This window comes from Moschus berezovskii, chromosome 16 (genome assembly GCF_049115385.1).
Source record: "Moschus berezovskii isolate FMDL1 chromosome 16, NW_MosBer_1.0, whole genome shotgun sequence".
Taxonomy (NCBI): domain Eukaryota; kingdom Metazoa; phylum Chordata; class Mammalia; order Artiodactyla; family Moschidae; genus Moschus; species Moschus berezovskii.
Genome location: NC_142475.1, coordinates 67,184,826 through 67,212,488, shown reverse-complemented (window position 1 = coordinate 67,212,488; position 27,663 = coordinate 67,184,826). Strand labels below are relative to the sequence as shown.

General features: G+C 41.0%; 1 long non-coding RNA gene across 2 annotated transcripts in view; it reads right to left on the bottom strand.

The window, feature by feature from the left end:
* Positions 1–4,099: 4,099 nt before the first annotated feature.
* LOC129536243 (uncharacterized) overlaps positions 4,100–27,663 on the bottom strand; it is a 37,705-nt gene continuing 14,141 nt past the window's right edge. The window contains exons 4-6 of one of the 2 annotated variants that reach the window (XR_016039410.1): positions 16,778–16,894; positions 14,525–15,976; positions 4,100–4,333 (exon numbers count right to left, since the gene is read on the bottom strand). This is a non-coding gene — a long non-coding RNA (uncharacterized LOC129536243). Of the gene's footprint in view, positions 4,334–14,524; positions 15,977–16,405; positions 16,957–27,663 lie in introns of those variants that run through there. The other variant, XR_016039411.1, reaches the window with a different exon arrangement.

The following is a 27,663-nucleotide window of genomic DNA, read 5'->3' as shown; positions in this document are numbered from 1 at the left end:
TCAGAGATTCCATCCAACCATCTTGTCCTCTGTCATCCCCTTCTCCTCCTGCCATGAATCTTTCCTAGCATCAGGGTCTTTTCCAGTGAGTTGTCTCTTCATATCAGTGGTTAAATATTGGAGCTTCAGCTTTAGCATCAGTCTTTCTAATGAATATGTAGGATTTATTTCCTTTAGGATTGACTGGTTTGACCACCTTACCCTCCAAGTGACTCTCAAGAGTCTTCTCCAACACACCACAGTTCAAAAGTATCAATTCTTCCGCGGGCCATCCTTCTTTATGGTCCAAGTCTCACATCCATACATGACTATGGAAAAACCATAGTTTTGAGTAGACAGAGCTTTCTTGGCAGAGTAATGTCTTTGCTTTCCAATAGCTGTCTACGTTTGCCATAGCTTTTTTTCCATGGAACAAATATCTTTTAATTTTGTGGCTGCAGTCACCATCTGAGGTGATTTTGGAGCCCAAGAAAATAGAATCTTTCACTGTTTCCATTGTTCCCCATCTATTTGCCAAGAAGTGATGGAACCAGTCATCATGATCTTAATTTTTTGAGTTTTGAGTTTAAGACAGTATTTTCATTTTCACTCTCCTCATTCACCTTCATCAAGAGGATCTTTAGTTCCTCTGTACTTTCTGCCATAAGGGTGGTGTCATCTGCATATCTGAGGTTATTGATATTTCTCCCAGTAATCTTGATTCTAACTTGTGTTTCATCCAGCCCAGCATTTCACTGATGCTGACTCTGGGATGTACTCTGAGGATGTCAGGCCCTAGTGAGGCCAGGAATCAGGCCCTAGTAGCATAAGAGTCGGAGAAGACAATGGCAAGCCACTCCAGTAAAATTGCCTGGAAAATCCCATGGATGGAGGAGCCTGGTAGGCTGTAGTCCATGGGGTCGCTAAGAGCTGGACAGGACTGAGCGACTTCACTTTCACTTTTCACTTTCATGCATTGGAGCAGGAAATGGCAACCCACTCCAGTGTTCTTGCCTGGAGAATCCCAGGGACAGGGGAACCTGGTGGGCTTCCATCTATGGGGTCGCACAGAGTCAGACAAGACTGAAGCAACTTAGCAGCAGCAGCATAAGGGTCAGTGCCTTGAGAGGATGAGATTCATGCCGTAGTGGTGCAGAGTCAGGGATAGTGAGGACCAAAATCAGGGCCAGGTGAAGAATCATCTTAGGCTCCAGTGAGGACAAGAGTCAGGCCCCAGTGAGTCAAAAAGTCAGACTCAAGTGAGACAAAGAGTCAGGCAGTTTAGAGGACAGTGTGAAGCCATAGAGGACCAAAGTCTGGCCGCAGTGAGGACCAAACAGGCTGTAGAAAGTACTAGAGTCAGGGCCCAGTGAGGACCTGAGTCAGGGCCTGATGAGGACCAGAGTCGGGCCCAGTGAGACAAAGCATCAGGCCGTAGTGAGGCAGAGTCAGGCCATAGAGAGGACCAGAGTCAGGCAGGAGGGAGGGCAAGAGGCAGGCTGGAGAGTGGACCAGTGACAGGGCCCAGGGAAGAACAAAATCAGGGCCCGGTGAGGACCGGAGACAGGCCCTAGTGAGGATTTGAGTCATGCCACACTTAGAACTAGAGTCAGGCCACAGGGAGGACCAGACTCACGGCCCAAGGAGAAACAGTGTGAGGCTCCAATGAGGACAAGAAACCGGTCCCAGTGAGGCAAAGAGTCAGGATAGAGGAAAGAGTCAGGTCATAGTGAGGACGAGAGTCAGGCCATGGTGAGGAGGAGAGTCATGGCAGGGTAAGGAGGAGAGTCAGGCTTTAGTGAGAACCAGAATCAGGCTGGTTCTCACCAAATACAGTCAGTTTGCAGGGAGGACCAGATTTAGTGCTCAGTGAGTCCAAACTCAGACCTTTGCAAAACGAGAGTCAGGCCTTAGTGAGGACAGAGGCAGGCTGTAGTGGAGACCAGCATCAAGGCCCAGTGAGGGCCAGATAAAGGGCCTAGGGAGCACCAGAGTCAGGCCACAGTGAGGACCAGAGTCATGCTGTAGTGACAATGAGTGAGGCCACGGTGAGGACGAGGGTCAGGCCTTGACAGCACGGGACTCAGGCCCTAGTGAGGACAAGAGTCAGGCCCCAGTGAGGACAAGAGTCAGGCCTAAGTGAGGCAGAGAGTCAGGCAGTTGGGAAGCAAGAGTCAGGCGGTAGAGATGCCTGGAGTCAGAGCCTAGTGAGCACCAGATTCAGGCCCCATTCAGGACCAGACTCAGGGACAAGTAGGACCAGAGTTAGGCTGTAGGTGGTACCAGAGTCAGGGCCCAGTGAAGACAACAGTCAGGGCATATGATGACCAAAGTCAGGCCCCAGTGAGGCAAAGAGTCAGGCCGTAGAGAGGACCAGAGTCAGGACACAGTGAGGATCAAAGTCAGGCCATAACGAGGAGCAGAGTGGGCCATAAAGAGGACCAGATTCAGGCTGTGAAGAGGACCAGACTGAGGGCCCAGTGAAGGCCAGAATTGGGGCCTAGTGATCAACAGGGTCGGGGCATAGTGAGAAGCAATGTGATGCAGATTCAGGCCAAGTAAGGCAGAGAATCAGTCTGGAGTGAGGCAGAGAGTCAAGCCACAGGGAATTCCAGACTGAGGCTTCTGTGCGAACCAGAGCCCGGCCGTAGCTAGGACAAGAATCAAGTCATAGTGAAGACCAGAGTCAGCCATAGAAGAGGAGTCAGGCTGTTGAGAGAGAGTCATGCCATAGAGAGGACCAGCGTCTGGGCCCAGTGAGGAGTAGACTCAGGGCCCAGTGAGGACAAGAGTCAGGGCCCAGTGAGAGACAGTGTCAGGTACTGGAGAGGACATGCAGTGAGGACCAGAGTGAGGCCCTAGTGTGTACGAGAGTCAGGCCTTAGTGAGGACCAGAGTCTGAGACCAGTGAGCCAAACAGTCAGGCCCCCTTGTGGCAAAGAGTCAGGCCACAGTGTGGCAAAGTGTCAGGCCACAGTGATGCAAAAAGTCAGGTTGTATGAGGCAAAGTGTCCAACTTTTGGGGACCCCGTGGACTGTAGCCTGCCAGGCTCCTCCATCCATGGGATTTTCCAGGCAAGAATACTGCAGTAGGTTTCCATTTCCTTCTCCAGGGGATCTTCCTGATCCAGGAATTGAACCTGGGTCTCCCATACTGCAGGCAGACGCTTTACCATCTGAGCCACCAGAGAAGCCCGTATCTCCAATATGGAGTTTGTTAATGCTCTACTGTAAACCTCTCAGACTTGTTACCATCTTTGTTTAGTTCAGTAATATCATGTGGTTTAGTTTCTGTCTTCTGTGTGTAGTAAGCCAGTCACTGATTGAAACTATGTTTACCTTTGTTTTATGCTATTTTATATTTCACAGCAATATCCCTGTTAACAGCTGTCAAAGAAGTTGCTATGGAAACTGAAGCATAACATACCATATTATACATGCAGATTTAACATTTTGTTTCATATCCTTTCTGGTGGAAATTTTCTGCATATGTTCAGTTTTATATTACTCTGTGTTTCAGTGTTTTAATTTTCATTTCAATAAACGTAGAAGTTATTTGATATGCTGATACTACACTGTCATACATAGGGAATTTCTTTCAGCCTTTAAAACTAAATTATTTTTGCTGTATGATTTTAGAAAATAGAGTATATGGGAAAAGACAGCTAAAGCAAATTATGCTTTAGAATACACTTTCTCATATCTAGAAATTAGAAAACTGTAAATATTGAAATAAATAATTATCTAGAAAATATTTGGATTATTAAGAAGATTATGCTATTCAAAAATGGATTGTGCTGTTGTTTAAGAGATAAAATGATCTTTACCCTTCATAAGTAAAAGTATTGTATCTAAAATACTTTATGGTAGTATAGGAATCAGGTATTGATTTCTTTGATATTTTATTGGAGTATAGATGCTTTAATATGTTGTGTTAGTTTCTGCTGAACAGCAAAGTGAATCAATTATACCTATAGATACATCCACTCTTTTTTAGATTTCCTTCCCATTTAGGTCACCACAGAGCATTAAGTGCAGTTCCCTGTGCTATACAGCAAGTTCTTATTAGTTACCTGTTTTATGTATTGTTATTGTTGTTTATTCCTTAAGTCATGTCTGACTCTGTTGTAACCCCATGGCCTGTAGCCCGCCAGGCTCCTCCGTCCATGGGATTTCCAGCAAGAATATTGGAGTCAGTTGCTATTTCCTTCTCCAGGGCATCTTCTCAACCTCAGGGATCAAACCCATATCTCTTGAGTTCGCAGGTGAATTCTCTACCACTGAGCCACCAGGAAAGCCCATTTTATATATAGTAGTATATATTAATAAATGTCAATCCCAATCTCTCGATTCACTTTAAAATAAAAAAATGCAGATAGAGGGAATAAATTAGACTTATAAAACAATCATTTAAAATTATTTAACTGGATACACTGAGTTGTTTCACTCAAGATATTTACTGATTACTGAGTTGATTTCTTACTGGTTAAGTGTTAACATTGCACTTTGCAGCATAGGTCAAAACTATGGTCTTTCAGGTCATTTCAACCAGTTTTAGGTCTTTGTGGAGAACAGGAAACCGAAGATGGGAAATGGTCTGAATTGAATCACCCATCTGGTGTATCACAAAGCATTCCACATTGACGTTTATTGTATCATTGAGCAGTATATTTGTAATCAATAACAATGCAATTTTGCTTCAAAAATAATAAAACTGTTTAAACGCTAACTCCCATTTTAAGAAAAAGAAAATCTATCCTATTACATTTTAGCTAAATTCTACTTGAAACTGCTTGATGCCTTTGTTTATCATTCCTGAGTTGTTTCATGTCTATTTTCATTAAGTACTCAATTCCTAGTCTTCAGATCAGAAACTTCTGTGCATTCCTCTGATACACAATAGGTCTTGCTTTTGACACTGTATTAAAAATCTCCCTATGATCATCGCGTGGTAGGCAGATTCTGAGATGGCCCCCTAATTCCCTCCTGTTAATGCACAAGACCTGCACAATCTGGAGAATGGAGAAGACCTATGAATATGAGGGTTATTATTCCCTTGATTAGATTGCTCTGTGTGGAGGTACATTTTCCTGCTGACTTTAAAGAAGCTGCCATATTGTGACAGGGCCAAGGTGGCTAGGATCTGAGGGTTGTCTCTAGAATCTGAGATCAGTCCCTGGGAACCCCAGTCCTACAGCTGCAAGAGACAAACTTCTGCCAACAACTTGAATGAGCTTGGAAGAGGACTCTGAGCCCCAGATGGGAACACAGCCTAGGCCAAAATCTTGGTTACATCCGTGTTAGACCCCAGCAGAGATCCCATCTGCATTGGGCCTGGACTTCTGACCTACACATACTGTGAGACAGTCAGTGGATGTTGTCTTAAGTCTCTAAGTTTGTGGTCATTTGTTTACAGTAATAGAAAACTAACATGATCTGAGTTTCTTTTCTATACTCTTTTCACTTCTTTTCTGCCATAGATGAACTAGTAGCAAGTGGGCCCTACATGATTAATCTCAAAATGGGCAATTAAGAAAATGATTGTAATGGAAACTTGGCTAATCAAAGCTGGTTTACCTTGTGTTAATGGAGAAAGAAATGGCAACCCAATCCAGGATTCTTGCCTGGAGAATCCCATGGACAGAGGAGGCTGGCAGGCTACAAGAGTCGGACACGACTTAGTGACTAAAGCACCACCACCAAGGCAACATTCTGTAACTGCTGCTTACCTGAGCCACTTCTCCATTTATGCTTGTGTGTTTTCTGAATTCAGGTATAATGTTCTTCAAAATCCCTTGTTGCTGTTCATGCTGTTCATTGGGTTCTCAAGGCAAGAATATTGAAGTTGATTGCCATTCCCTTCTCCAGTGGACCACATTTTGTCAGAATTCTCCACCATGACCCGTCTGTCTTGGGCGGCCCTACACAGCGTGGCTCAGTTTCATTGAGTTACACAAGGCTGTGGTCCATGTGATCAGTTTGATTAATTTTCTGTGACTGTGGTTTCATTCTGTCTGCCCTCTGATGGATAAAGATAAGAGGTCTATGGAAGTTTCCTGATAGGAGAGACTGACTGTGGGGGAAATTGGGTCTTGTTCTGATGAGTGGAGCCATGCTCAGTAAATCTTTAATCCAATTTTCTGTTTTTGGATGGATCTATGTTCCCTCCCTGTTGTTTGCCCTGAGAACAAAGTAGGATGGAATTAATGAAGATAATTCCAGTGGTCATGTAAGGATGTGAGAGTTGGAGTGTGAAGAAAGCTGATCGCCAAAGAATTGATGCTTTTGAACTGTGGTGTTGGAGAAGACTCTTGAGAGTCCCTTGGACTGCAAGGAGATCCCACCAGTCCATTCTAAAGGAGATCAGTCCTGGGTGTTCATTGGAAGGACTGATGCGAAAGCTGAAACTCCAGTACTTTGGCCACCTCATGCAAAGAGCTGACCCATTGGAAAAGACTCTGATGCTGGGAAGGATTGGGGGTGGGAGGAGAAGGGGACGGCAGACAATGAGATGGCTGGATGGTATCACCGACTCGATGCACATGAGTTTGAGTGAACTCCGGGAGTTGGTGAGGGACAGGGAGGCCTGGTGTGCTGTGATTCATGGGGTCGCAAAGAGTCGGACACGACTGAGCGACTGAACTGAACGAAGATAATGGCAACCTCCTTCAAAAGGTCTAGTGCACGCACTGTCATGCTAAGTGCTCCCAACCCTGCAGCAGGCCACGGCCAACCTACGCCTCTGCTGGGGACTCCTGGACACTCACAGCACAGGCAAGTCTGTGGCAGTCTCTTGTGGGGTCACTGCTCTTTTCTCCTGGGTCCTGGGGCACACAAGGTTTTGTCTGTGCCCTCTGTTTCCCCAGTCCTGTGTAAGAACGTTTCACACAGAGATGGGGCACAATAAAGGACAGAAAAGGTATGGATCTAGCAGAAGCAGAAGATATGAAGAACAGGTGGGAAGAATACACAGAGGAACTATACAAAAAAGATCTTCATGACCCAGATAACCATGATGGCGTGATCACTCACTTAGAGCCAGACAGCCTGGAGTCCAAAGTTGGGTGGGCCTTAGGAAGCATCATTATGAACAAAGCTAGTGGAGGTGATGGAATTCAGTTGAGCTATTTCAAGTGCTAAAAGATGACACTGTGACAGTGCTGCATTCAATATGCCAGCAAATTTAGAAGATTCAGCAGAGTCCATAGGCCTGGAAAAGGTCAGTTTTCATTCCAATCCCAAAGAAAGGCAATGCCAAAGAATGTTCAAAGTACCTCACAACTGCACTCATTTCACACACTAGCAAAGTAATGCTCAAAATTCCCCAAGCGAGGCTTCAGCAGTACATGAACCATGAACTTCCAGATGTTCAAGATGGATTTAGAAAAGGGAGAGGAAGCAGAGATCAAATTGCCAACACCTGTCGGATCACAAAAAAGAGAATTCCAGAAAAACATCTACTTCTGCTTCACTGACTACGCCAAAGCCTTCGACTGTGTGGATCACGCAAACTGTGGAAAATTCTTCAAGAGATGGGAATAGTAGATCACCTGCCCTGCCTCCTGAGAAACCTGTATGCAGGTCAAGAAGCAACAGTTAGAACCAGACATGGAACAATGGACTGGTTCAAAACTGGGAAAGGAGTATGACAAGGCTGTATCTTGTCACCCTGCTTATTTAACTTCTTTGCAGAGTACATCACTCAAAACGCCAGGCTGGAGGAATCACAAGCTGAAATCAAGATTGCCAGGAGAAATATCAACAACCTCAGATACACAGATGACACTACCCTAGTGGCAGAAAGCAAAGAGAAACTAAAAAGCCTCTTGATGAGGGGGAAAGAGGAGAGTGAAAAAGCTGGCTCAAAATTCAACATTCAACAAACCGAGATTGTGGCCTCTTGTGACGTCACTTTGTGGGAAATAGATGGGGAAAAGTGGAAAAAGTGATTTCTTGGGCTCCAAAATCCCTGTGGACAGTGTCTGCAGCCATGAAATTAAAAGATGCTTGCTCCTTGGAAGAAAAGCTTTGACTAACCTAGACAGTGTACTAAAAAGCAGAGACATCGCTTTGCTGACAAAGGTCTTATGGTTTTTCCAGTAGTCATGTGTAGATGTGAGAACTGAACTGTAAAGAAGTCTGATGCTTTAAAACTGTCGTGCTGGAAAAGACTCTTGAGAGTTGCTTGGACGCAAGGAGATCAAATCGGTTAATAATACAGGAAATCTACCCTGAATATTAATTGGAAGGACTGTTGCTGAAGCTTCAATACTTTGAATACCTTATGTGAAGAACCAACTCATTTTAATGAGTCTTTTAGACCCCGATGCTGGGAAAGATTGAGGGCAGGTGGAGAAGAGGGTGACAGAGGATGAGATGGTTGATGGCGTCTTTGACTCAGTGGACATGACTTTGAGCAAATTCCAGGAAACAATGAAGGACAGGAAAACCTGGCATGATGCAGCCCATGGGGTCACAAAGAGTTGGACCTGCCTTAGTGACAGAATGAAAGAATTTCAAAGCCCATGAGACACATCTTAAAGAAAGAGGAACAAGAAAAATAGTAGCACTTTCCTCAGCTGTTACCTTTAATTTAATTTAATTTTCCTCAGCTGGAGAAAAGTTTACAAATGATGGCCATATACCAGGCACTGGATCTGATGCTGAGCCTGAGATGGGGCAAATCATGTCTCTCCAACGAGCTGAGTAAGCCAACTATTCAATACTTGGGCCAATGTATGTCTAAAAGGCTACTGAGAATGGGTAAGAAAGATGTGTAGCTTGGGAGATGGAACTTGAACTGTACCTGAAAGAAAGGACTAGGGAGCAGAAAAAGACAGGTAGGTGGGACATCTGCAAAGTCAGCAAAAGATGAAAGAATAAAGCTACAACCATGTTGGGAGCAGAGGGCAGGTGGCTTCTTGGGGACAGCTTGTGCACCATGATGGGACTAGCAGACTTCTCTGCAGGCCATAGAGAGTAATAAAAGGAACTGAAGCAGAAAACTGAAAGAGGGCTACAAAGGTCCTACCAAGACCATCAGAGACTGATCACATGAAGCTGAGTTTATTCAACTTTCTGAGCAAAAGTGAGCATCACCCCCAGGAAGTCTTGATAACATCTCAAAGGGAGAGTGAGGGCAGGGTGTTGAAAGACTTCAGATGGTTCTGGGGTGGGTTTGGACAGCGAGGACCTGCCAGAATTTGTAAACCAAGGGAGTTGCTGGCACAGTCTCATTTTTGGAATCCTTGAGTCTTTGTGGAAACCCTGAACTAAGGGTTTATCTTGGAATATGCAGACCTGAAATAGCTTCTGTTAAGGCAATTTGAACTTGAGGTAGTTTTTCATGTCATGTCATAGTTTAAGACAGTTTATCAGTTTTGAGATTCACACTGTCGGTTTTATAAATTGTGTTTTCTGTTTCATTTCTCATTATTTTGCATTTTAAAAAGATCATCAAGAAGTATGAGGAAGGGATCATACGGGGATAGATAAGAGGCAAGGAGACTTTGAGATTATAGAGTAACACACAACACCTAAAGGACAAGGTGGAACCATGGAGCAGTGAGCAGGTGATGGGTGAGGAGTAATACAGAGGAACTGTAGCAAGTTGTGGAAACCAAATAATCTGGGGGAGAGGAAGAGGGCAGGATAAGAGAGAGGGATAATTTGGGAGTGATACCAGCCTGCCAGCTTCGATGGATGGGGAGGGAAAAAAAACTTGGAAAAATATAAATAAGTTCAAGGTGGAATTGTTGCCTGTGGACATCTAGGTGCTGCTCGGAGGACACTCACTCATTTTCCAACAGTCATTTCTTGAGAACTCTCATGTGCCTGGTTAACTTCTAGTTACTGGGATAGATTAGTGCTTTGTCTGCTGCAAAACACCCAGATCTCTGTCCATGTGTAGCTTATACTTGAACAAGAGGAGATAAAAATGAACAGTGAACACAACCAGTGAATTATCTGGCATGTTAGAAGGTGACGAATGTTGTAAGGAAGAGAGTAAGAAAGGTAAAGGAATTTTGGTGTGGTAGGGAAAGACCTGGGTGGTAATTTTAAATGGGTACTAATTGCACTCATCTCACACGCTAGTAAAGTCATGCTCAAAATCCTCCAAGCCAGGCTTCAGCAATAATGTGAACCGTGAACTTCCAGATGTTCAAGCTGGTTTTAGAAAAGGCAGAGGAACCAGAGATCAAATGGCCAACATCTGCTGCATCATGGAAAAAGCAAGAGAGTTCCAGAAAAACATCTATTTCTGCTTCATTGACTATGCCAAAGCCTTTGACTGTGTGGATCACAACAAACTGTGGAAAATTCTTCAAGAGATGGGAATACCAGACCGCCTGACCTGCCTCTTGAGAAACCTGTATGCAGGTCAGGAAGCAACAGTTAGAAATGGACATGGAACAACGGACTGGTTCCAAATAGGAAAAGGAGTACGTCAAGACTGTATATTGTCACCCTGCTTATTTAACTTATATGCAGAGTACATCATGAGGAACGCTGGGCTGGAAGAAGCACAGGCTGGAATCAAGATTGCTGGGAGAAATATCAATAACCTCAGATATGCAGATGACACCACCCTTATGGCAGAAAGTGAAGAGGACCTCAAAAGCCTCTTGATGAAAGTGAAAGAGGAGAGTGAAAAGGTTGGCTTGAAGCTCAACATTCAGAAAACGAAGATCGTGGCATCTGGTCCCATCACTTCATGGGAAATAGATGGGGAAACAGTGGAATCAGTGTCAGACTTTATTTTTTGGGGCTCCAAAGTCACTGCGGATGGTGATTGCATCCATGAAATTAAAAGACACTTACTCCTTGGAAGGAAAGTTATGACCAACCTAGAGAGCATATTAAAAAGCAGAGACATTACTTTGTCAACAAAGGTCTGTCTAGTCAAGGCTATGGTTTTTCCCGTGGTCATGTATGGATGTGAGAGTTGGACTGTGAAGAAAGCTGATCGCCAAAAAATGATGCTTTTGAACTGTGGTGCTGGAGAAGACTCTTGAGAGTCCCTTGGACTGCACGGAGATCCAACCAGTCCATTCTAAAGGAGATCAGTCCTGGGTGTTCATTGGAAGGACTGATGTTAGAATTGAAACTCCAATACTTTGGCCACCTCATGTGAAGAGTTAACTCACTGGAAAAGACTCTGATGCTGGGAGAGATTGGGGGCAGGAGGAGAAGGGGACGGTAGAGAATGAGATGGCTGGATGGCATCACTGACTCGATGGACATGGGTTTGAACGAACTCCGGGAGATGGTGAGGAACAGGGAGGCCTGGTGTGCTGTGATTCATGGGGTCACAAAGAGTTGGACATGACTGAGCGACTGAACTGAACTGAACTGAACTGAAGGGTGGACCTCACTGAGGAGATTTTTCTGAGAAAAGACTTGATAGAAGTTAGGAGCTCTCCACCAAGTGCTGGCAGGCAAAATATAGGATACCCAGTCACAGTTGAGTTTCAAATAAGTACAGAGTAATTTTTTCATGTCAGTATGTCCCATGCAATATTTGGGACATAGTCAAATAAATTATATGTTTATCTGAAATGAAAATTTAACTGGGCATCTTGTATTTTTATTTGCTAAGTCAGGCATCATGATTCCAGGCAAGGAGAATATTCCATGCAAAGGCTCTAAGAAAGGAGTATGCCAAGGAAAATCCAAGGCCTGTGTGGCCAGTTCCATGTGGGTGGGGATGGGGTGGGTACATGAGCTGACAGTGCCACTGTGAGGTCATGGCTTTAAAAGGGATCAAATGGGCAGCTGCTGCAGGGCTGAAGGCAAACGGGTCAGAACTGCCCTGCTTGTTAACAGGATCACTCTGGCTGTCCAGTGAGACTAAACAGTAGGGGAGAAAGGGAGGAAGCAGGATGACCCCTGGGTGACCTCTGGAAAGGGACTGTGTGTGCAGAAAGGTGGGTGGTCAAGATTCCTTAGCTTTTCTGTACTTCAGAAGAATATTTTAAATTTAGGAAAAAGAAAAGGAAGAGACTAGGTTTGTTTGTGATTTCATGGGCGTTTGTCTTGCTGTCTCAAAATAAATAAATAAATAGACACAGACCAAATCTCCTCTCTAGGAGTCTGCAAACACTTTTTATAAAGAGCTAGATGGTAAATCTCCTTTAGGTTTTACAGGCCAAGTTGCAAAATTGAATGTATTAAGTATATATCCAGATGACAAGAGAGAAACAAATTTCCATAAGATTTCATAAACAAAAACTAAGCATGATATTTTGCAATACAGGAACACTAATGGAAAGAATGGTAGTATTTGGGGGATTACATTTGCTTAGTTGGGGTTCAAAGTTACTATTTCCTGTCATCAAAATTGATTGCAAGTGTTCATCTATTACTGCCGACCTGTAATAAGATTTTACATATTTTACCTCTGAAAATTTTTTTGTCACGCAGGTGAATACTAGCAAATACTGACCCCTGAAGTTGTGGTATTAATTGAGAGTGTTTACCACTTGGGAGACTTTTATCGAATTCTGCTAGATTCTCCTCTTGATATCTGCCTTTTCAGTTCAGTTCAGTCGCTCAGTCGTGTCCGACTCTCCACGACCACATGAATCACAGCACGCCAGGCCTCCCTGTCCATCACCAACTCCCGGAGTACACTCAAACTCATGTCCACAGAGACGGTGATGCCATCCCGCCATCTCATTCTCTGCCGTCCCCTTCTCCTCCCGCCCCCAACCCTTCCCAGCATCAGAGTCTTTTCCAGTGAGTCAACTCGTCGCATGAGGTGGCCAAAGTATTGCAGTTTCAGCTTTAGCATCAGTCCCTCCAATGAACATCCAGGATTGATCTCCTTTAGAATGGACTGGTTGGATCTCCTTGCAGTATAAGGGACTCTCAAGAGTCTTCTCCAACACCACAGTTCAAAAGCATCAATTCTTCGGCGATCAGCCTTCTTCACAGTCCACCTCTCACATCCATACATGACCACGGGAAAAACCATAGTCTTGACTAGACGGACCTTGGTTGTCAAAGTAATGTCTCTGCTTTTTAATATACTATCAAGGTTGGTCATAACTTTCCTTCCAAGGAGCAAGCGTCTTTTAATTTCATGGCTGCAATCAGCATCTGCAGTGATTTTGGAGCATGTCATTACAATGCAGATTATCACTTCCAATCAAAAGTTAGGTGGAAGCCCATCGATTTCTCAGGTAAATGGATTTTGCAATAAGGACATTTCCTTTGCACTTTCATTGCAGTCCAAAAAAATATTGTTACAACTGTAGTTTCAGCTCAGAATGTATACTCACACAAATTTGTCTGGGAATAGAGTTTGCACCTCTTTTTCTTTTTTTGTTTTTAAAATTTATTTATCTTTAATTGAAGGATAATTGCTTGACAGAATTGTGTTGGTTTCTGCTAAACATCAGCATGAATCAGCCATAGGTATATATATGTCCCCTCCCTCTGGAACCTCCCTCCTGCATCCCTCCCCTTCCCACCCTTCCCCTCCAGGTTGTTACAGAGCCCCTGTTTGAGTTTCCTGAGACATACAGCAAATTTGCATTGGTTGTTATTTTACTTATGGTAATGCAAGTTTCTATGTTGCTGCTGCTGCTGTCTCTCTATACATCTCACCCTCTCCTTCTCCCCCCCCAACCTCGACTGTGTCCATAATTTTTGACAGCACAGGAGGTACATAAGGCAACTTTTCTTTACTTGTGATTTAAACATTAGCTGTTGTCTAATTTGCTTTACTACAGTGTAAATTTTACACACAAGCTCTATATTTCCTTAGAGTTTTAGGTCGATTTCACTAAGAAGCATTATTAAATCTGTAACCAAAACTAATTTTCAAATTCAACCCATGGTTAATAATAGTGATTATCATAGAAAAAAATTCAATTCAGCCCTGAGCTAAAAAAAATAATAAAAGAACATTAACACTTTACTATTGCTAACCTATTGAATTGCTATGCAGTTGAGAAAGTTAGGATATTCAGTTTTTATTCTGACAAAAACTCATGAAAGTAATAAGGGATAAGTCCAAATGAGGGTCACTGCTGACTTACCGGTTCAATAACACATGATAGATTCCAATATTTTTTGCAAAGTCCCTGCTGTTGAATAACAAAATGACAAATAATTCACATTAAAGGGTTTGTATTTTCAGAAGTTTTGCAAATTTGTCCAACTAAGCCTTGTTTTGCTCCACAAGTGTTTTTACCATCATCTACTGTAAAGCAGCTTAACAATTTGCGTTCAGATTGTACTGAATTTGTTTTCTGAACCTCTTTGAAAATGTCCCTGCTCCACACACACACTAGGTACAGTGTAACTCAGGTGCTTCAAACTCAGGATTGGTTTCTCAAATAAGCAACACCTATAAAGCAACCCCATTAGGCTTATCAAAGGCCAAAGAATATCACTTGAAAACATTGGCCCTATTTTACTTAGCTGTTCATGTTGCTCACAATGTCCTCAGCTCTTCAAGAAAGTTATAGTTATATGACCAATAGTCTTAAACTAGTTTATTTTCAGGTAGTGCAGTGAGTCAATCTAATTAACTCACCGTTAGTAAATGACTCTTCATGTTTGTCCAACACTTGGAGACTTACTTTAGTTGCAGCCTCATTTTTATTTTTGTGAAGAAATTGTGCTCTGATGAGCTATTCCATTTTAAAATTTCTATTTTTTTTCTGACTTGTCTTCCTGTAAGTTGGGAATGCTGTGGTGAGTGCTTAGTCTCATAAAATCAACACTTGATTCTTTTTAGCCCAGTTGCTGTTGTATAATAAACACAATGCTTTGCCATCTAATTGGATAACAAAATAATTGACACTTTAATGTGCTTTAAAAATAAAATATGAAGTCCACTCTTCTTTCTTTTAATGTGATGGGTATGTACCAATAATAAAAGCAAATATAATGTCACAGTACATGGCACTGGGACAAATGTCTAGTTGCAACTGAGTTGGTTACATTTTGAGTGCACGAGGCAGCTTTCCAAAGTGGGTAAATGAGACATTCTGTCTCCATCTCAGTTATCCAACTCTGCATATTTTTCACTTTTAAAATTTTCCTTTAGTGCTTCTTTATCTTCTATTTCTTTGCTGGAGATTTTCCTTTTTTTAAAAATGTATGTTGATCATGTTGATGACTGGTCCTTGAAATATTTTTAGGATGACTCCTTTAATCTCCTTGTCAGAGAATATCCTTGTCATCTTGGTGTTGGCATCTGTTTGTCTTTTCTAATTCAGGTTGAGATTTTCCCATTTTTTGGAAAGAGGAGTGATTTTCAACTGAAATCGGGACATTCTGGGTATTATGTTATGAGACTGAGTCTTTTAAAGAATTTTTATTTATTTAGTAATTTTTGGCTACTCTGGGTTCTCATTGCTGCTCAGAAGTTTTCTCTAGTTGCAGTGAGCAGGGTTACTTTCTAGGTGTGGAACACAGGTTCTAGAGCACATGGGCTCAGCAGTTTCAGTTCTCAGGCTCTAGAGTGTGGGCTCAGTAGTTCTGGTGCTTGGGCTTAGTTGCTGTGCAGGATGTGAGATCTTCCTGGGTCGAACCAGCATCCCCTGCAAGCAAGGACGACTCTTAACCACTGGACCACCAGGGAAGGCTGAGACTGTCTTTTGGCATCTTTGCATTTTAATTGGCCTCCTGACACCACGCCAGTAGTGCCACCTCCTTAGTGCCAGGTGATGAGGCAGGATGTGTGAAGTCTGTGTTCCCACTGACCTGCCAATGTCAAGACCCAAATGAAATTCACGTTCACCGTTATTTCTTTAATTTCTGAAAATTGATCAAAGGAAATAATACAGTTTTCAAGAGTAATAGGCTAGTTGTACCGGAGTTATTCCAGGCTTTCACAGTGGATTTATCAGAAGTCTTTCCAAGCTTTGTGGAAATTTCAGAGAACTAATTGTGCTGCCAGGAACCACACTGGACCCACTGTAGACAGGCGGGGCACACTGGCCTTGGGATGAGTCACAGTCATCTTTCTGAAGCAAAGGACCTGTTCCAAAGCAACAGGAGAGAGAAAGAAGAACTGATTTTAATTTTAATTCTTTCAAGAGACATGAAAGTTAGGACTTCAACATGGTAGAAATTTGTGAAAGGACATAAACTTGGACCTAGATGCAAGTATATCCAACTGCATAAAACAAACACAAAACTTGCATTGTAAACCAAAACATAAAAAGTACTTAACAGTGTTACCAGTGCAAGTCTTTGTAGGAAGGCATATCTGTCCTTTGACTATTCTCCTCCAACTGTGTTGTAAGGTGCATGGATATTTTTAAAATGAGAAAGATACAATAATCTGTGCATTTAAAATCCACACACAGTGTGTAGTTTGTGTAAAGAAATGCTCAGGTCTCACAGAAAGTAAGAGAGAGGAGATGATGAGGCCTGATCTGAGGTATGCTGGTCCCATTGGTAACTGACAGGCCTGGGTAGCAGACAGTGCATTACACTCCTCCACATCACTGCACTATTTATAAGTCTTTTATTTTTAAGTTAAAATGCTATATGTTCATTTCTTACATTTACACAATAGAACTGAGTAAAGTTGGGGAGCCCAGCCTGGGACTCTGAGATGACCTAGAGGGTGGGATGGGAGAGGAGAGGGAGGGGATATATATCACGACTGATCTACATTGTTGTATGGCAGAAACCAATGTAACATTGTGTATCAATTATCCTCCAGCTAAAGGAAAGTGTGTAAAGTAGTGAAATTTTGCTTCTCAAGCACACAATCCATTGTCCCCCCTTTACCCATGGAATAGTCTAAAATAAGGCTTCCCCTGTGGCTCACCTGGTAAAGAATCTGCTGGCAACGCGGGAGACCTGGGTTTGATCCCTGGGTTGGGAAGATCCCTGGAGAAGGGAAAGGATACCCACTCCAGTATTCGGGCCTGGAGAATTCCGTGTGCTGTATAGTCCAGGGGGTTTTAAAGAGTCAGACATGACTGAGTGACTGTCACTCACTTTAGTCTAAAATAAACATCTTAAAATCTTTTAGCAGGATAGCCATTTTTATCAAAGAAAAATTTAAGTTGACCACTCAACATGTGAAAGATAAATTGGGGAGATCTAGTGACCCCTCCAGGCTTCCCACATAGTGTTAGTGCTAAAAGAATCTGCCTGCCAATGCAGGGAGAATCTTCCCTGGGGGAAGATCCCCTAGAGGAAGGCATGGTAACCCACTCCAGTATTCTTGCCTCGAGGACCCCCATGGACAGAGGCACCTGGCATGCTACAGTCCATAGGGTTGCAAAGAGTCGGATACAACTGAAGCTATTTAGCATGCACAGTGACCCCTCCACTCCCTCTGGATAGTGTCAGAAAGACCTTGGGGAACATAGTGCTCTTTCATCCAATTAGAATGAATTAATTACAGGCTGTGTGCTATGTGACAGAGATACACAGAGAACATTGTGTACAGTACCTTCTAGCAGAGAGACACATAAGCAAACAAACAGCTACACGCATATATTTCAGCTGGTGAAAGCACTCGGGGCAGAAATAAACCTGGGTGAATGAGACAGGGTGAGATGGTCTGGGCAGTGGCAGCACATGGGGAGCTTCTTCAGGGAGGGCCTCTCTTGCAGTGATGTTTGAGCAAAGACCGAGAGGGTTGGGGCAACAATTCCACAGACATCTGGGGAGAAGTGTCTCAGGTGGAAAACACAAGTGCAGAAGCTCTGGTGGGAAAGTTCTCTGCATTTAAGGGACGCAAAAGGACAGGCCTGGTGAAGGAGAATTCTAAGAGGAAGCCCAGGCACATGGTGGTGGGCATGAAAGCCACTTGAAGGCCTTGGCCTCTATTCCTACCGAGTTGGGAGCCAGAGGAAAGCTTTGAGTTGAAGAGAAATATAATGCCTCTTATATCCTGAAGTGAACCATCTGGCCAAGGGAGCAGTGGAGGAGGCACTGAAAAGGGGGTAGATTCCATAGTATGCGCCACCAGCCTGGATGTGAGGGTAACAAGAAAGAGAAGAATCTGGGAGGAATCCAAGGTTTGGGTGTTTCCAAAGTGCTGGTTGATGATAAGAGCTGGTTGGTGCATAGTTCACAAGAGCAGGGCCCAGCACTGAAGACACACATGCGCACACACACACATCACTTTGTATATGTCTGTCTCTAACTCTCACTCACTCTCTGATTAATACAAAATGCTTAACAGAAAAGAAGCATGCCACAAGTAAGTCAACAAGTGAGCAGTAGTGACCGTTTTGTTATTTTTACTTTGTATATGATACTGTGGACCTTGTTACTTTCTGTACTCATTTGATGCATTAGCCTTTATTCCTAATCGAGAGAACTAAGTTTGAACTACACAGTTTTCTCTAATTTTCATCAAATCAGAGAAAAAGAACTCTAGCTCAATGTCTATCCCACTGAGATAAATTTAAATGGGAAAAAGTACTAAACAGTAGAACACTCCACTTGAAGTAGCTTAAACAGTAAGGGCACGTGATATTTCTCATTACAAGGAACTTGGGAACAGGCAGTTACAGGAGGCTTCATCATTGGCTTGAGCTTGTTAGCAGATGAAACTTGGGTCTGCTTGCATGTGTATAATCAAGCTAATCTACAAATACGGCTTGTGGTAAAGGAAAGAATAGCAATTATTGCAAGGCACCCAAAATGGGGCCAAGTAAGGAGAATGGGCAGCTCACCCACAAAAGACCCAAGATCCTCAAAATCTTTCAGGGAAAGGTTTCTAAAGGTAAGGTAAGGGAGAAGTCAAGGGATATGTGGATTGTGGACTTCTTCTGATGGGTTGGTGGTGTAACAAGGAGGTATTTTGGGAGTTAACATAATCAGCTTTCTGATTCCAAGCCATCTGGGGTCTATGTGCTTGTATTCAGCATACAGCTAACTCTTTCTATCTGATGGAGGTTTTAGTATCTGCAAAACAACTCAAGAATATGACTCATAAGGTTATCAGCTGATTTTTCAGTAGAAATTCTGTACTTCAAAAGTGAGTTGCAGGATATATTTAAAGTGATGAAGGGAAAACCTACAACCAAGAATACTCTACCAGCAAGGCTCTCATTCAGATTCAACAGAGAAATCAAAAGTTTTTCAGACCATCAAAAACTGAGAGAATTCAGCACCACCAAGCCAGGTTTGCAACAAATGCTAAAGGAACTTCTCCAGGTGGGAAACACAAGAGAAGGGAACTAAAGAGGAAGGGAAGAAACAAGGCCTACAAAGCAAACCCACAGCAATGAACAAAATGGCAACAGGAATACACTGATTGATAACTGCCTTATATGCAAATGGATTAAATCCTCCAACCAAAAGATGTAGGCTGGCTGAATGGATCTATAAACAGCAACCATATATATGCTGTCTACAAGAGATCCACTTCATATCTAGGGACATATACAGACTGAAAATGAGGGAATGGAGAGAGATATTCCATAGAAATGGAAATCAAAACAAAGTTGGAGTGCTTGCATGCGTGCTCAGTCATGACCAATTTATTGCAACCCATGGACTCTAGCCTGCCAGGCTCATCTGTCCATGGGATTCTCCAGGCAAGAATACTGGAGTAGGTTGTCATTTCTTTCTCCAGGAGATCTTCCCAACTCAGGGACTGAACCCACATTTCCTGTGTCTCCTGCATTGGTGGGCAGATTCTTCACCATTGCACCAACTGCAATACTCATATCAGACAAAGGAGGGGTGGGATGGGGTGGGAGATCGGAGGGAAGTTCAAAAGGGAGAGGATATATATATATATATATATATATATATATATATATACCTATAGCTGATTCATGTTGAGGTCTGACAAAATTCTGTAAAGGAATTATCTTTCAATTAAAAAATAAGTTAAAAAATAAACAAAAAACAGACTTCAAAGTAAAGACCATTCAAAGGCACTACATAATCATCAAGGAATGAATCCAACAAGACATACCAATTATAAATATATATGCACCCAAAATAGGAGCCCCTCAATATATAAAGCAAATGCTAACAGCTCATGTGAAGAACTGACCCATTTGAAAGGACCCGGATGCTGGGCAAGATTGAAGGCAGGAGGAGAAGGGGACGACAGAGGATGAGATGGTTGGATGGCATCACTGACTTAATGGACACGAGTTTGGGTAAACTCCGGAGTTGGTGATGGACAGGGAAGCCTGGCATACTGGAGTCCATGGGGTCGCAAAGAGTCGGACACGACTGAGCGACTGAATTGAACTGAGCTGAACAGCTCTAAAAGGGGAAACTGACAGTAATACAGTAATAATGGGGGACTGTAACACTTCACCTTCTGGTGGCTTAGTGGTAAAGAATCTGCCTAGAGACTGAAGAACAATCAAAATCCAAAGTTAGTGGAAGGAAATGAATCCTAAAGCTCAGAGCAGAGAAAATAAAATGGAGACAAAGGAAACAATAGCAAAGATCAGTGAAGCTAAAAGCTAGTTCTTTGAGAAGATAAATCTTTAGCCAGATTCAGCAAGAAAAAAAGAGTGGGAGAGGAATCAAATCAAAAAAATTAGAAACGAAAAAGGAGAAGTCACATTTGACACCTTGGAAATACAAAGGATCATAGACTCCTACAAGCACATATATGCCGATAAAATGGACAACTGAGAAGAAAAGGACACATTCTTAGAAAGGTTCAACCTTCTGAGACTAAACCAGGAAGAAGTTGAAAATATGAACAGACCAATCACAAGTAGTGAAATTGAAACTGTGATCTAAAATCTTTCAACAAATAAAAGCCCAGGACCAGATGGCTTCACAGGTGAATTCTGTCAAACATTTAGAGAATTAACACCTACCCTTCTCAAACTCTTCCCCAAAATTGCAGAGGAAGGAACATTCCCAAACTCATTCTATGAGGCCATCATTATTACCCTGATATCAAAACCAGATGAAGATATCACACACAAAAAGAAAATAACAAGCCAATATCACTGATGAACATAGATGCAAAAAGCCTCAACAAAATACTAGCAAACTGAATCCAAAAGCACGTTAAAAGGATCATACACCACGATCAAGTGGGAGTTACAGCAGGGATGCAAAGCAATCAATGTGATACACCATACTAACAAAGTAAATAATAAAAACCATATGACCATCTCAATAGATGCAGAAAAAGCCTCTGACAAAATTCAACAAAAATTTATGATTAAAAAATAAACCTCTCCAGAAAGTAGGCATAGAGGGAATCCACCTCAACATAGTAAAGGCCGTATACAACAGATGCACAGTAAACCTCATTCTCAAAGGTGAGAAACTGAAAACATTTCCTCTGAGATCAGGAATTAGAAGAGGATGTTGACCCTCTCCACTTTCATTCAGGATGGTTTGGAAATCCCAGCCATGGAGTAAGAGTAGAAAAAGAAAGAAAAGGAATAGAAATTGGAAAAGAAGAAATAAAATTTCACTGTTTGCAGATTACTTGGTACTATACACAGAAGATTCTAAAGATGCCACCAGAAAACTACTAGAACTAATCAATGAATTTGGTAAAGTTGCTAGATGCAAAATTAGTACACAGAAATCTCTTGCATTTCTATACACTAACAAAAAAATTCAGAAAAAAAGGAAAAAATCCCATTTACCATCTCACTCAAAGGAATAAAATGCCTAGGAATAAATCTAGCTAAGGAGGCAAAAGAGCTATACTCAGAAAACTGTCAGACACTGATGAAAGAAATGGAAGAGAACACAAACAGATGGAAAGATGTTCTGTGTTCTTAGATTGGAAGAAACAGTATGTTAAGATGACCATACTACCTAAGAAAATCTGCGGATTCAATTCAATCCCTATCAAATTACCAATGGCATTTTTCACAGAACTAAAAGGAAAAAAAATTGTATGAAATACAAAGACTTTGAATAGGCAAAGCAATCTGAAAAGAAAAACAGTGTTGGAGGGAACTGTCTCCCAGACTTGGACTATACTACACATCTCCAGAAATCAAAACAGCATTGTTCTGGCCCAAAAAAGAAAAAGCAGAAATATAGATCAATGAAACAGGATAGAAAGCCCAGAAATAAACCCATGTGCATTTGGTCAATTAATTGATGACAAATGAGGCAAGAATATACAATGGAGTAAAGACAATCTCTTCGATATGTGGGAAATTCTCGGAAATACTGTGAAAACTGGAAAGTTCCATGTAAAAGAAAGAAACTTGAACAGCGTCTCACACCATGTATACAAATAAACTCAAAATGAATTAAAGACCCGATTGTATAACTGGACACCCTGTAACTCCTAAAGAAAACATATGTCCTTTGAAATAAGTCTTAGTAAACTTTTTTGGATCTATCTCCTCAGGCAAGGGAAAGAAAAGCCAAAATAAGCAAGTGTGACCTAATTAAACTGAAAAGCTTTTGCACAACTATGGAAACCCTCAAGAAAAAAAAAAAAAAATCTCAAAGGTCAGCATACAGAATGGGAGAAGATATTTGATTTTTTAAAAAATATAAATTTATTTAATTTGAGGCTAATTACTTTACAATATTGTAGTGGTTTTGCCATACATTGACATGAATCCGCCACAGGTGTACATGTGTTCCCCATACTGAACACACCTCCCACCTCCCTTCCCATTGCATCCCTCTGGGTCATCCCAGTGTACCAGCCCCGAGCACACGGTCTCGTGCATCAAACCTGGACTGGCAATTCATTTCACATATGATAATATACATGTTTCAATGACATTCTCCCAAATCATCCCACCCTCGCCCTCTTCAACAGAGTCCAAAAGACTGTTCTATACATCTGTGTCTCTTTTGCTGTCTCGTATACAGGGTTATCATTACCATCTTTCTAAATTCCATATATATATGCATTAGTATACTGTATTGATGTTTTTCTTTCTGGCTTATTTCACTCTGTATAATAGGCTCCAGTTTCATCCACCTCATTAGAACTGATTCAAATATGTTTTTTTTAATGGCTGAGTAATATTCTCTTGTGTATTATGTACCACAATTTTCTTATCCATTCGACTACTGATGGACATCTAGGTTGCTTCCATGTCCTGGCTATTATAAACAGTGCTGCTATGAACATTTGGGTACACGTGTCTCTTTCAATTCTGGTTTCCTTGGTGTGTATGCCCAGCAGTAGGATTGCTGGGTCATATGGCAGTTCTATTTCCAGTTTTTTAAGGAGTCTCCACACTGTTCTCCATAGTGGCTGTACTAGTTTGCATACCCACCAACAGTATAAGAGGGTTCCCTTTTCTCCACACCCTCTCCAGCATTTATTGCATGTAGACTTTTGGATAGCAGCCATTCTGACTGACATGAGATGGTACCTCATTGTGGTTTTGATTTGCATTTCTTTGATAATGAGTGATGTTGAGCATCTTTTCATGTCTTTGTTAGCCATCTGTATGTCCTCTTTGGAGAAACATCTGTTTAGTTCTTTGGCCCATTTTTTGATTGAGTAGTTTCTTTTTCTGGAATTGAGCTGCAGGAGTTGCTTGCATATTTTTGAGATTAATTCTTTGTCAGTTGCTTAATTTCTTATTATTTAAGAATAGGAGACGATATTTGCCAATGATATGCCTGATAAGGGGTTAATAGTCTCTCTCTATATATATGGATATAAACATATAACTCAAATAAAAAACCCAAACAATCTAATTAAGAAATGAGCATAAGACCTGAATGGTTTCCCAAAGAAGACATACAGATGGTTAATAGGCACATGAAAATATGCTTAACATCAAAAATCATCATGGAAATGCAAATCAAAATACTGAGAAATCACTTCACACTTGTCAGAATGGCTACCATGAAAAAAGTCTACAAGTAGCAAATACTGGTGAGGATGTGGAGAAACAGGGACCTTTGTTCACTGTTGGTGGTAATGTTAGTGCAGCCACTATGGAAAACAGTATGGAGGTTCCTTAAAAGAAAAAAAAAGCTCAGTGGTAACAAATCCACCTGCCAATGTAGGAGACTCAGGAGATGCAGGTTCAGTCCCTGGATCAGGAAGATCTCCTGGAGGAAGAAATAGAAACTCACTCCAGTATTCTTGCCAGGAAAATCCCGTGGAGAGAGGAGCCTGGTGGTCTACAGTCCATGGGTTTCAAAGAATCAGACATCACTGAGTGACTGAGCATGCATGCATGCATGATAGACCATAATGGAAAAGAATATAGAAAAAGAAGAATGTTTACAGTGAATCACTTTGTTTTACAGAAGTAATTAACACAACATTGTAAACCAACTCTATCTCAATTAAGAAAAAGCAGAAAAAAAAAATAGAGTTACCATATGATCCAACAATCCCACCTCTGGGCACATATCTGGAGAAAACTCCAATTTGAAAAGATATATTTACACTAATATTCATAGAAACACTATTTACAATAGCCAAGACACAAAAGTAACCTAAATGTTCATTATAGATGAATGGATAAAGAAATTGTTGTAAATACATGCAATGGAATATTACTTAGCTATGAAAAAGAATGAAACAATGTCACTTGCAGCCATGTGGATGGATGCAGAGATTATCATATTAGGTCAGACAGAGAAAGACAAATATATTACTTATATGTGGCATGTAAAAAAATGTGATAAAAATGAACATTTTTCAAAACAGAAATAGGCTCATAGAGACAGAAAGCAAACTTTCTGGTTACCAAAGGTGATAGAGGGGATGAGGGAGAGATATAAATTAAGAGTTTGGCATTAACATACACACACTACTATATATAAAATAGATAAATAACAAAAACCTACTGTATAACACAGGAAACTCAATATCTTGCAATATCCTATAATGGAAAGGAATCTGAAAAATATGTGTGTGTGTGTGTATGATTCACCTTGCATTGTACTTGAAACTAACATGACATATAAAAAGGAAGATACTGGAAGAATTTATTAAAATTTAAAAAACATTGTCTACCTGTGAAACACTCGCTATAGATACAAAGACAAAATAAGTTGAAATTTAAAGGATGGAAAAAGATATTCCACACAGATAGTAACCAAAGAGAGCAGGAGTGACTGTATTATCAGACAATATATATTTTAAGTACAAAGGTGCAAGAGACAAGAAGGATATTATATATTGATCAAAGTTAAAATTCATGAAGAAGATAGTACAATTCATAAACATATGAACAAGTTCCATGAAGTGAAATTGACAGAACTGAAGGGCGAAATAGACAATTCTACAATAATAGTTGGAGAATGTGATATCCTATTTTCAATAATGGATAGAAGCACCAGGCAAATGTCAAGTGAAGAAATAGAAGACTTGAACAACTACTAACTAATTAGACCTAAAAGATATATACAGAACACTCTATTCAACAGCAGCAGAAGATACATTTTTTTCAAGTGACCATGGGCCATTCTGCAAGGTAGACCATACATTAGTCCACAAATATTCTTACTGCATTTTAAAGACTGAAATCGTACAAATTGCCTTTCCAATCACAATGGAATGAAACTAAAAATCACCAATAAAGGGAAAACTGAGAAACTCACAAATATGTGGGAAGTAAACAACAAACTCTTAAAACAACTAATGGATGAAAGAAGTCACAAAGGAATTTTGAAAATATCTTGAGACAAAAATAGAAACAACTGTACCAAAACACGGAATGTATCAAAAACAGTACTAAGAGTGAAATTTATAGGTGAAAATATTTACTTTGATAAAGAAGAAATCATTAATCTTTCTCAAACTCTCCCTAAAGATTTAAGAGAAGGAATATATCTTAATTCATCCTATAGATTAACTGTTACCCTAATACAAGGCCAGAAAAAACACTAAAAAAGGGATAAACTATAGACCAATATCCCTTATGAATTTTAATGCAGAATCTTCAATAAAATACTTGCAAACTGAATTCAACAGCTAGCATCTTGTTTAATATAATAAAAGAATAGTGTACCATAACCACATGGGAGTTATTCCTATAATGAAAGGATACTTTAGTGTTCAGTTCAGTTCAGTCGCTCAGTCGTGTCAGACTCTCCACGACCCCATGAATCACAGCACGCCAGGCCTCCTTGTCTATCACCAACTCCCGGAGTACACTCAAACTCATGTCCACAGAGTCGGTGATGCCATCCAGCCATCTCATTCTCTGTCGTCCCCTTCTCCTCCCGCCCCCAACCTTTCCTAGCATCAGAGTCTTTTCCAGTGAGTCAACTCGTCGCATGAGGTAGCCAAAGTATTGCAGTTTCAGCTTTAGCATCAGTCCTTCCAGTGAACAAAAGATCAATCAATGTAGTATGCCCTCTTAACAGAACGAAAGGAAACAAACCACATGATCATCTCAACTGATGCACAAAAAGCATTCGACAAAATTCAACACACTTTCATATTAAAACAAACAAACACAACTCACCAAAATAGGAATAGAAAGAAACTATCTCAATATATAAGGTCTAAACATGAAAAACTCACAGTTAACATCATAACCAATGGTGAGAAAAAAGATTTTCTCTTAAGATCAGGAGCAAAACAAGGATGCCCACTTTTACCACTTCTATTCAACATAGTGCTAGAAATTCTCATCAGAGCAGTCTCATAAGAAAAAGAAATTAATTGAAGAGGAAGAAATAAGACTATTTTTGTTTGTTGCATGACCTTATAACATAGAAAACCCAAAAGATTCAACAACAAAAAAGCATTTATAGCAAATGATAAATTCAACAAAGTTGCAAGATACAAAAATCAACACTCAAAAAATTAGTTTGTTTCTACTGATGAAAGAAATCAAAGATGACACAAATAGATGGAGAAATATACTATGTTCATGGATCAAAAGAATCAATACAGTGAAAATGCATGTACTACCCAATGCAATCTACAGATTCAATGCAATCCCTATCAAGCTGCCAATGGCATTTTTCACAGAACTAGAACAAATAATTTCACAATTTTTATGGAAATACAAAAAACCTCAAATAGCCAAAGCAATCTTGAGAAAGAAGAAGGGGACTAGAGGAAGCAACCTGCCTCACTTAGACTATACTACAAAGCTACAGTCATCAAGACAGTATGGTACTGGCACAAAGATAGAAATATAGGTCAATGGAACAAAACAGAAAGCCCAGAGATAAATCCACGCACCTATGGACACCTTATCTTTGACACAGGAGGCAAGAGTACACAATGGAGAAAAGACAATCTCTTTAACAAGTGGTGTTGGGAAAACTGGTCAACCACCTGAAAAAGAACACCATACACAAAAATAAACTCAAAATGGATTAAAGATCTAAATGTAAGACCAGAAACTATAAAACTGATAGAGGAATACATAGACAAAACACTCTCTGACATAAATCACAGCAAGATCCTCTATGACCCATCTCCCAGAGTAATGGAAATAAAAGCAAAAATAAACAAATGGGACCTAATTACAATGAAAAGCTTCCTCACAGCAAAGGAAACTATAAGCAAGGTGAAAAGACAGCCTTCAGAATGGGAGAAAATAATAGCAAATGAAGCAACTGACAAAGAATTAATCTCAAAAATATGCAAGCAACTCGTGCAACTCAATACCAGAAAAATAAACAGTCCAATAAAAATTGGGCCAAAGAACTAAACAGATGTTTCTCCAAAGAAGATGTACAGATGGCTAACAAACACATGAAAAGATGCTCAACATCACTCATTCTCAGAGAAATGCAAATCAAAACCACAGTGAGGTACCATCTCACATCAATCAGAATGGC